Source organism: Henckelia pumila, chromosome 1 (genome assembly GCF_033568475.1).
Source record: "Henckelia pumila isolate YLH828 chromosome 1, ASM3356847v2, whole genome shotgun sequence".
Taxonomy (NCBI): domain Eukaryota; kingdom Viridiplantae; phylum Streptophyta; class Magnoliopsida; order Lamiales; family Gesneriaceae; genus Henckelia; species Henckelia pumila.
In genome coordinates this window covers 149,676,272-149,688,456 of record NC_133120.1, presented here as the reverse complement: position 1 = coordinate 149,688,456, position 12,185 = coordinate 149,676,272, and positions in this window count along the sequence as shown.

Genomic DNA, 12,185 nt, shown 5'->3' with positions numbered 1-12,185 from the left:
GTCAGGATCGGGTTCTCAGGCCACCGTACAGCAGAGGTCGCAGGGACAGTCTGCTGGGAGTTCTCATTTGAGGCCACGAGCTTCTGGCCAGGTGTTTGCCCTAAGACATGATCAGGCTGTGGAGGAGAATGAGAAAGTCATCGCAGGTACATTTCTGCTTTATGGTATACCTGCTCTTGTACTTATTGACACTGGTGCATCTCATTCCTTCATTTCTGCACGTTTTGTTAAGAGGCATAAGTTACCATGCATTGAACTAGACGTAGTGATGTCTATTTCTATTCCGACGGGCCAATCTACTTTGGCTAAGCGTCTAGTGATGGGTTGCCCTTTAGAGTTCGAAGGGAACATTCTGTTAGCGAATCTCATGGTCCTGGCGATGGACGACTTTGATTGCATTCTGGGAATAGATATGTTGACTACCTATCGAGCTTCAGTGGACTGCTATCAGAGATTAGTACGCTTTCATCCGGAGGGGAGCGAGAGCTGGTTTTTCTATGGTGAGGGAGCGCGACCCCCGATGCCTTTGGTATCAGCTTTGAGAGCCTGTCGAGCTCTGGAGTCTGGCGGGGAAGGCTACCTTATCTATGAAGTTGATTTGTCCGCTGAGAGTATTGGGATAGAGAGCATTCCTGTTGTGGATGAATTTCCAGATGTGTTTCCTGATGAGATTCTGGGTTTTCCTCCTGTTAGGGAAGTCGAGTTTGGCATAGAGTTGATGCCGGGTACTTCGCCTATTTCTAGAGCACCGTATCGTCTGGCTCCGTCAGAGATGCGTGAGTTGAAGAATCAGCTACAGGATCTTTTGGACAAGGGGTACATTCGTCCTAGTGTATCTCCTTGTGGAGCTCTTGTTCTCTTCGTGAATAAGAAGGATGGGTCGATGCGGCTGTGCATTGACTATCGGCAGCTGAATCGAGTCACTGTGAAGAACAAGTATCCGTTGCCTTGTATTGATGACTTGTTCGATCAGCTGCAGGGCACGTCAGTTTACTCCAAGATTGACTTGAGATCTGGGTATCATCAGTTGAGAGTCCGTGATCAGGATGTAGCCAAGACTGCATTCCGTACTCGCTATGGGTATTACGAGTTCCTAGTGATGCCATTTGGTTTGACTAATGCGCCGGCTATATTCATGGATTTGATGAACCGTGTCTTCAGGGAGTACTTGGATAAGTTTGTCGTGGTCTTCATTGACGACATCTTGGTGTATTCGCGTAATACGGAAGAACATGTTTCTCACTTGCGGTTAGTAATACAGACTCTTTGAGATGAGCAGTTGTACGCCAAGCTGAGCAAGTGTGAGTTCTGGATGGATAGAGTGGTCTTTCTTGGCCATATCATATCCAGGGAGGGGATTTCTGTTGATCCAAGCAAGATTGAAGCGGTACTTAATTGGTCGCGTCTGACGACAGTTGCTGAGATCCGTAGTTTTCTGGGTCTAGCAGGGTATTATCGTCGCTTCATTCTGAACTTCTCTCAGTTAGCTCGACCGTTGACGCAGCTTACTCGCAAGGGTGTGGATTTTGAGTGGTCCTCCGAGTGTGAGGAGAATTTCCGTGAGCTTCGACGGCGGTTGACTTCTGCGCCGGTGTTGGCATTACCGTCAGGATCTGGAGGGTATGTAGTTTACACGGATGCTTCTCTTCAGGGTTTAGGTTGTGTCCTGACTCAGAATGGGCATGTGATCGCATACGCTTCTAGACAGCTGAAGCTTCACGAGGACAACTACCCAGTCCATGATTTGGAATTGGCAGCCATTGTGTTCGCTTTGAAGATCTGGCGTCATTATCTCTATGGAGAGAAATTTGAGATCTTCACCGACCTTAAGAGTCTCAAGTATTTGTTCACACAGGCGGAGTTGAACATGAGGCAGAGACGTTGGATGGACTTGCTTAAGGACTATGATTGCAAGATTAAGTACAATCCGGGAGCTGCTAATCTCACCGCTGATGCTTTGAGTCGCAAGGTGCGACTATCCGCACTTCAGACTTGTTCGATGTCTAGTGCGATCAGTGACTGTTGTACTTCAGGTTATACCTTCAAGCATAAGAAAGGTATGCAAAGTATCCAGATGTTTGCGATATTATCTGAGCCAGCCTTGTATTTGCGGATCCGAGATGCTCAGATGTCTGATTCAAAGACCCAGCGTTTAGCTCATCTAGCTAACGAGGGTAGCTCGTCTGGATTTCATTATCAGTCAGATGGCTTTCTGTGTTTGTTTGGTAGGCTTGTGATTCCGCAGGATGAAGAGTTGCGAGAGGAGATTTTGTCTCAGGCGCATCGCACTAAGTTGAGTATTCATCCTGGGAGCAACAAGATGTACAAGGATCTCCGTACTCGTTTCTGGTGGAAGGGAATGAAACGCAGTGTTTATCAGTTTGTTTCGAGATGTTTGGTGTGTCAACAGGTCAAGGCAGAGCAACGAGGACCTGGAGGATTGCTTCACAGTCTGCCTATTCCTGAATGGAAATGGGAGTTTATCACAATGGACTTTGTGACCCATTTGCCGGTATCCCCGAGGAACTGTGATGCTATCTGGGTTGTGGTGGACCGACTCACCAAGTCAGCGCATTTCATTGCCTATAGCCTAGAGTACTCTGTGGATTGCATGGCACGGATGTACATTCAGGAGATCGTCCGACTTCATGGAGTGCCTGTGAGCATTGTCAGCGATCGGGACCCCAGGTTTACTTCTAGATTCTGGGGGAGTGTTCAGCGTGCGATGGGTACTACTCTCAATTTGAGTACAACCTATCATCCGGAGACTGATGGTCAGTCAGAGCGCACTATCCGTACTTTAGAGGATATGCTTAGAGTGTGCATCATGGATTTTGGTTCAGCCTGGCAGGATCATTTGCCGTTGATCGAGTTCGCTTACAACAACAGCTATCACACTAGTATTGGAATGGCACCTTTTGAGGCGTTGTATGGGCGACGTTGTCGTACTCCACTCTTCTGGGAAGAAGTGGGGGAGAGACAGGCTGAGGGACCGGAGTTTATCCAGCAGGCGATAGACATTGTTGATCAAATCAAGAAACGGATTAAGACTGCACAGGATCGTCAGGCCAGCTATGCTAATATCAAGCGTAGGCCCTTGCAGTTCGAGGTCGGGGAGAAAGTGTTTCTAAGAGTGTCACCTTTCCGCAAGATTCTCAGATTTGGCCTTAAGGGCAAGTTGTCTCCCAGATTTATCGGCCCGTTTGAGATCTTGGAGAGCATTGGCGATTTGGCTTATCGACTAGCTTTGCCACCGCATCTATCCAGTATTCACGATGTATTCCACGTATCTCTTTTGCGACGGTATGTGGCGGATTAATCTCATATTCTGCAGCGGTCTGAGGTTCAGGTAGACAAGGATTTGACTTATGTTGAGAAACCTCTTCGTATCCTGGATTATAAGGATAAGGTTTTACGGAACAAATTCCTTTGGTTTTAGTTCAGTGGCAGCGCCGAGGCACTGAGGAAGCTACTTGGGAGCTTGAGGACAGGATGCGTAAAGACCATCCTGAGTTGTTTTGAATTCATTCTTTAAGTTGTATTCAGTTGAAAACTCTATAAACGTTTGATTTGAATAAAGAATGTTTCTGATTTTTGTATTTTTGCATTCGGTACTTAAGATCTGATTTCGAGGACGAAATATCTTAAGTGGGGGAGAATGTAGTAGCCCGTAACCAAAATCAGTAATTAAGGAATGAATCATAATTACTTGGGTAGAGTTCGGAAGCTCCGAAGGTAAGATCGGAAGCTCCGATCAGGATCGGAAGCTCCGAACAGGATCGGAAGCTCCGATCGTTATTACGTCAGGCATGACGTGTGGCAAGATCGGAAGCTCCGATCAGGACCGGAAGCTCCGATCAGGACCGGAAGCTCCGATCACCCCTATCCGGAATCAACAAGTGATATTTTGACACGTGGCAGATCAGGATCTTTGGAAGCTCCGATGGCAGGATCGGACGTTCCGATCGAGGTTCGGACGTTCCGATCAAGGATCGGACGTTCCGATCGAGGTTCGGACGTTCCGATCAAGGATCGGAAGTTCCGATCATTGTCTATAAATAGAAGGCCGAGGCTTCACTTTCATTTGCCAATTCCGAGTTCTCCTTTCCCTTCTAGTCCTTTTGGAGCTGTTCTAGTCTTCTTAGGCTTGTTCCGGAGGTCGGCGAGGCGTTCGGTAGTCGTAGCGGAGTTGTGCCCAAGTTCTGGAGGCATCGACATCAAAGGGCTAACGATGGACGAAGGTATAGCTTTTGCTTCTTATAAATATTTAGGAGTATGCAAGAGCTTAGTTAAGGCTTTTAGAGAACTTTAATGATAGTAGTATCATTTGGAAGTGTAGAGCAGACTATAGGCGTGGACCTAGAGTTGGTAGAGCTTGCACTATTTTGAGGTACGAAAGTACTGTTCGAGATATCCTGACTGAGTATGCATGTATTATGTGATTGCATGATTTATATGCCATGATATTATGCTGCATTCATTTGCATCTTGCTGTATCTCTTTCGAGATGTCTGTTAGTAGGGTTGTACCCTATCCTGTTAGTGGATGGACTTCCATCGATTTGGGTCCGGCGTATCCACGGTTATCTCGGTATGGGAGCCACCTCCTGAAGCGACGGCACAGCGTGCTACATACCAAGGCCCGGTCTGTCTCTGTTATCTGATCCTTGACCTCGTGTCTATAGGGAGTTCACTTTGCATGCATGTATACTCATACTCTCGCACTGAGCGTTTTATGCTCACGTCTTGTACTCTGTATTTTCTCGACACCCTATTCCATGGGGAAGGTTTGCGATTGGACGAGGAGGGTGGATCCAGGAGGGGCTAGTCAGTGGTTGGCCGGCTGGAGCTTTGCTTAGATTTTATTACTGTTGTTTGGGTTTATACAGCTATTCGATTTGGTTGTATATTATTGGATAAATTACAGATTCCTTTACTTGGGATTGTATAATTTTTCTGGTTTCTGCAGTTTTATTCTGATATCTGTTTAATTAAGTTAAATGCATGCCTAAGTTCTGTTTAGTAGGTGATCCGGGTAAGGGTCACTACAAGATCCGAAAGGACTTCTAGACCTCCTGATCGAATTAATCTCCTACTTGAAGGGGATCAAAGTGAGCCCATCATTGGATGTGATCCAAGAAACTTCAAGGAGGCGATTTCTGATGCCGATTCGAATTTATGGCTTGAAGCCATGCAGTCTGAAATAGACTCCATGCATGCAAACCAAGTTTGGTCTTTAGTAAATCCTCCCGATGGAATTGTTCCTATAGGGTGTAAATGGATCTACAACAGAAAACATGGGCCTGATGGTATGGTGCTGACCTACAAGGCAAGATTGGTCGCAAAAGGTTATACTCAAAGACAAGGTGTTGACTATAATGAAATTTTTTCACCAGTCGCAATGTTCATGTCCATAATAATCCTAATTGCCATAGCAGCTTGGTATAGCTATGAGATATGACAAATGGATGTGAAGACTGAATTTTTTAATGGATTCATTAAGGAAGAGATCTATATGATGCAGCCCGAGGGATTCACATCCATGGGAAGCGAGCATAAGGTATGCAAGCTTCAGAGATCAATTTATAGTCTCAAACAAGCATCAAGAAGTTGGAACCAGAAATTTGATGAAACAATAAAGGACTTTGGTTTCATCAAGGCCGGAGGAACCGTGCGTGTACAAAAAAGTGGTTAAGGATGTTGTGACATTATTAGTGCTTTATGTTGATGACATCCTACTCATTGAGAATGATGTAAGGATGTTGCAGTCAACAAAGATATGGTTGTCAGGTAGATTCTCGATGAAGGACTTGGGTGAGGGGTCCTATATTCTAGGAATACAGATCTATAGAGATAGATCTAAGAGAATGATAGGACTCACTCAAGCAACCTACATCGACACCATATTGAAAAGGTTTTCTATGGATGAGTCCAAGAGAAGACATCTACCTATGTGCCATGGAGTTTCTCTATCAAAGTCAATGTCTCCCAAGACTGACAAAGAAATAGAGAAAATGACACACGTACCATATGCGTGAGCCATAGGGAGTATCATGTATGAGATGATATCTACCAGACCAGATATAGCCTTTGCTCTGAGTGTCATGAGCAGATATCAAGCGAATCCTGGTCAAATGCATTGGAAAGCTGTGAAGGATATTCTTAAGCACTTAAGAAGAACTAAGAATGTATTCATTGTTTATGGGGGAAGAGAATTGAAATTGGAAGGCTATAACGACTCTAGCTTCCAAAGCAACGTGGATGACTCGAAATCAACCTCTGGATTTGTATTCATGCTCAATGGCGGTGCTGTCTCTTGGAAGAGTTCCAAGCAGGACACCACAGCGCATTCCACCACTGAGACAGAATACATTGCAGCATCAGCTGCTACTAAAAGGCCGTTTGGATGAGGAATTTTGTCCAAGAGGGGGTCATTCCTAAAGCTGTTGGTCCAGTCCTGGTGTACTGTGACAACACTGGTGCCATTGCTCAGGCAAAGGAACCAAGGTCTCATCAAAGATCCAAACACATACTGAGGAAATACCACATCATCCGGGAGATCGTGGAAAGAGGAGACATCATTGTCGAGAGAGTGGCCTCTGCAGACAATATCATTGATCCACTTACTAAGCCCTTTCCAGGACCATTATTTGACAAACATCGCGAAGAAATGGGACTACGTAGTATGACTAGTTGGCTTTAGGGCAAGTGGGAGATTGAAAGAGTGGGTGCCCTATAGCCAACTTGTGGCTAAGGGCCTTTATGACTCTATTTGTAAACAATCTTTGTTTAATATAATTTATACTTTACATTGGCATTTACTTTACCTTTTATCATATTGTTATGTTGTGATGTGCTATACGATGTTTAGATAAAGACCTTGAATATACTTAAGTGTATGCAAGATGTGATAGTAGATTTGGATGTCGTCCGCAAATAAGGATAAGTATCGCTCGAGATTGAGACTAGCATTTGCGATGTCGAGTACCACGTTTCATTGGTATGGAACATAGAGATATTCGAAGCATGCAAATGGATATTCATTTGATGGATGATCGAACTACCCTATTCGGACTTTCCAAGTGGTTTTCATTAATTGAGTGGATAAGTCCGCGGTTTTGGTTGCACACCATTAGTCCTTACTACTTGTGTAATGGACTGGGCCTCTGCTCTGCCCTCTCTGGGCTCTGCTCTGGCCCAGCCATACTCATGGTCTTCTCTACACCTGGAAAGGAGAGTTTCATGCCCTCCCCAAGACTCAAACATGCACCACCAGGCTTTAAGTGCATATTATTTCGGAGTCTTGGTACTCCTCAATGGTACCAAGACTCCGAAAGAATATGCACTTAAAGCCTGGTGGTGCATGTTCGAGTCTTGGGGAGGGCATGAAACTCTCCTTTCCAGGTGGAGAGAAGACCATGAGTATGGCTGGGCCAGATTAGAGCCCAGAGAGGGCAGAGCAGAGGCCCAGTCCATTACATATTACCATGAGTATGGCTGGGCCAGATCAGAGCCCAGAGAGGGCAGAGCAGAGGCCCAGTCCATTACATAATATGTAATGGACTGGGCCTCTGCTCTGCCCTCTCTGGGCTCTGATCTGGCCCAGCCATACTCATGGTCTTGTCTCCACCTGGAAAGGAGAGTTTCATGCCCTCCCCAAGACTCGAACATGCACTACCAGGCTTTAAGTGCATATTCTTTCGGAGTCTTGGTACCATTGAGGAGATCTCCTCAATGGTACCAAGACTCCGAAAGAATATGCAGATCTCCTCAATGGTACCAAGACTCTGAAAGAATATGCACTTAAAGCCTGGTGGTGCATGTTCGAGTCTTGGGGAGGACATGAAACTCTCCTTTCCATGTGGAGAGAAGACCATGAGTATGGCTGGGCCAGAGCAGAGCCCAGAGAGGTCAGAGCAGAGGCCCAGTCCATTACAACTTGAAACATCATGGAGACTCTATATGTTAGTACTGTACTTTGACTCGTTTACCGAATCAATGAGGGTCAACAGTTGTCAAGATTGGGTACAGTTACGACACATATAGGAGTCAATGCTTTGTTGTCAAGGATTCACCACACGCTTGCGAGTTTGGATATCCTATGCGATCTGAGGAGATATTAGTGTGACAAATCTCTGGCCAGAGTACATGATGTGCTTTAGGTTACTTGGTTTCCTATTTGCACATGCGATGTCACTATTTTATCTTCAAGATGTATTGCATAGTTATCGAATCTCGAACGGCTCTTGATATACCAATGGTTGTTGATTCGATCGGGATATATGGATGAAGGGACCGTACTGTATGCTAACCAAAACCTACTGGTTCTTGCAGGCATTGTCAGTGATACCTAGGAAATCATGGGGCGATGTTTCTAGGTGCTCTTACCATGATTCGTTGGGTAAGTCGGAAATTGTTGTTCCGAGTCACAAGGAGTTGTGGGCCCACGGCTAGCTGTATCCCTGAACCATTGAGGGTTACACAAGTAATAGATTTCTAATCTCCATTGAGATAATTAAATTTAATGAGTTAAATTTAGCAAATGAGAAGTAGGACTTCTTATTAAAGAGTGGAAGGATTAAGATTTCCTAAAATGACATAGGGATGCCATTTTTGGAAATCACTGAATTCGGATTCAGAAAATTTATCTTCACTTTAAAATATGCAGAAAAGGTTTCTGTACACATTGGTGAAATTGGTTTATCAATTTGAGTCACATTGAATTTTATATTAATTTCTGAACATGCGGGCTTTGCTTGTCGGCCTTGAACTTATGACTAATGGGCCCTAAGCTGTTAGCAGCCCATGTTATAAATAAGTTATTGCAGTACAAAAATTACACACAACAGCTCACAAAATTTTCGAAAACCCTAGAGTTCTCTCTCGGAAGTGGTCGTCCCCTTCTCTCCTCTGTGTTCGAATTTTCAGCCTGCAAATTTTGAATTTGCAGTCTGAATTAACAGATCAGATCTGTTTTATTCTCTTCGTAGAAACCTCTAATAGACTTTCTAGTGCATTCTATCAGAGGGATTAATAATTCTGTTCGTGGACCTGATTTAGGAGTTGATCGAGCGAGTCATCAGTTCCTTGGATATACAAGAGGAGCAGAGAAATCTGTTGGAGTCCATAACCTCAAGTTGAGACTTGAGAGGTAAAATTTAATTGCGTTTTATTTTACTTATTTGTTTTAATCGTTAGGATTTGATACCCATGATCTGGAATCGTTACAGATCAAAAAATAAAAATTTTAAACTTCCGCTGCTTTGGGTATCAGATCTGACAGATTCGAGAACGTGTTCCAACAGCGGCCGCATTTTATTTGAAAGACAATAGGATTAAGATTTTACTCGCGCTCGATCGGCAGTCTGTAACCGATCGAGCGCGAGGTGCTGTTCGGGAAGAAGTTTTTAATTATGGAAACTCTTTTATTTTGGATTCTAGACATTTAATAGGTTTTTTATTCCATTTTTTAGAGGATGATGATCAGACTTTGAATCTCTCTTTGGAGGCTAGGTTTTGTTTTCTATATTTTTATTACAATTTATTTTTTTTTCTTTTGATTTTTCTTTGGTTTTTCATGAATCGTTGTGGCTAAACCTTAGAACATGGTTGAGGAAAACAAGTCCTTGATTTTGTTATTCATGAGATTCGGATTTTTCAGTGTTTAATTCTTATTGAGTATCAAAATTTGTTCTAGTTTATTCTATGCTTGTATGTGAAATTTTTAGATTGGTCATCTTAAGATTTTGCTTTACAATCTATTTCTAAATTAGAATTCAAATCCGTAATTGTTTGAACCAACTAATTTGTGAAGAAACTGCGTTTAATATTTTCTGCTGTTGAATTTGTTAAATCGTAGGAACAACAATTGACTAGACTAAATACAATCGCTGGTATTTGTGTTGTCTAGATTCATCAGTTTTACTCATTTGAATGCTACCTTAAATTTAAATCTAGATCGTTGGTATCCGGATTGATTTATTAGTAAGGGTTAATCTAGACTAGTGGTGTCTAACTAACTAGAATTAAGGTGAAACATGAATTTAATTTTCAATGATGAATACTTGATAGGATTAATTATTTTTAGGAAATCGAAGATTGAATGAATGATATCAAGGGTGTAGTCGACCGATATCAAGGCTTGTTTCTTATTGATTACTTTTTGTACTATTCTAATCTTGCATGATAGTGATAGTTTTTATTTTATTGAATTGTTTTAAATTTTCAGTAGTAAATTTCAAAACTCAAAAACCCCCTTTATTTTATTTTAGAACACATAAAATTTCCCTTTTCTCGTGGGAACAATCCCTACTCACACTACTACATATTTTGATTATTTGATTGAGTTGGGTAATTTGGGTGTGACAAGATTAAGCCCTACAAAATTTTGGCGCCATTGCCGGGGAATCGGTGTTTAATTTATTGTGTTCTTTTTCTTTTTATTTTGTTTTGTTTAATCTCACTCTCTTCTCTTTTCTTTGTTTCTAGTTTTTCTATCTTTCATGCTTTCAGGTGATTTATTTGAAGAAGGCTTTCCCTACGACCCGGAGATCAAAAGAACTTTACATAGGCGAAGGAGAGAAGCTCATAGAAGAAAGGAAGATGAAGAGATTCGAACAAAAATTCTGAAAGAAGAAATCAATGCTAACGCAAATCTGAGCATGAGACAATTGGGCACTCCTGATCCCAATCAACAACCTTTATGCATTAATTTTCCTACTTTAAAAAATAATGCTACTTTTGAGCTTAAATCTTGATTGATTCACTTATTGCCTTCTTTTCATGGTCTTGCAGGTGAGGACCCTAACAAGCACTTGATGGAATTCCATGTGGTTTGCACAAGTATGAAACCCCATGGAGTGACAGAGGAGCAGATCCAACCGAGAGCCTTTCTTTTCTCTTTGAAGAGTGCTGCTAATGATTGGCTATAATATTTACCCTCTGGATCCATCACGACTTGGACAGAGATGAAAAGAATTTTCCTAGAAAAGTATTTCCCAGCTTCCAGAGCAGCAAATATCAGGAAGGAAATCTATAGAATCAAGCAATACTCAGGGGAATCACTGCATGAATACTGAGAGCGGTTAAAAAAGCTTTGTGCTAGCTGCCTGCAACATCAGATAGTGAAAATTTATTGATCCAATATTTCCATGAAGGTTTATTGATCTAATATTTCCATGAAGGTTTGTTACCTCAAGCGAGGAATCTGATAGAGAATATGGCTGCCAATTCTCAACAATTTGGCACCAACAGGAATGATCATGTACCAAAGAAAAACAATGAGGTAAATGTCTCATCCCTTAAGCAACAATTGATTGAACTGACGTCTCTTGTGCATCAAATGGCTATAGAGAATGGACAGACTGCAAAGACATGTGGTATATGTGCTGCAATGGGACACACCACTGATATGTGTCCTACACTTTAAGAGGAATCGGTCGAACATGTTAATGCTGCTGGCGGATTTCTTGGACCACCACAACAGAAGTATGATCCATATTCCAACACCTACAATCCTGGTTGGAAGGATAACCCAAATCTGAGATATGGAAACCCTCAGGCAAATCAACCTGGACCTCAAGCACCACCGCACAATCAAGCTTATAGGCCACCGTATCCTCCACCACAGTAGCATCCTCAGATCCCAGTGCCAGGTGAGTTTCTTGAACATAGTTAAAGATCTTGCAACTAATACCCTGAATTTCCAACAGGAAACAAGAGCAAGTATCTAGAACTTGAATACCCAGATGGGACAGCTCGCCATCGCCATAAATAAGCTGGAAGCACAGCATTCCCATGCTTTGCCTTCCCAAATAGTTCCGAATCCAAGAGATAATGCAAGTGTTATTACTCTAAGGAATGGGAAGGAGTTAAAGATCAAGGAGAAAGAAGTTGATGTTTTGCCCAAGGAGAAGCTGAAAGAAGAGCCGGAGGTGAATGATGGAGAAGACACCAAGAAAGAAGCACCAAGAGGTAATTTTCCTCCCCTGTCTGAATATAAGTCTATTTCCCCTTTTCCCTTAGCAATTAAGGAGTATAGAAAAGATGAAGGGATAAAGAAACTTTATGAGACTTTTCGTAGATGTGAGGTGAACATTCCATTGCTAGATACTATTAAGCAGGTACCTTGATACGCGAAGTTTTTGAAGGAATTGTGCACAGCAAAGAGGAAACAAACACTGAAGT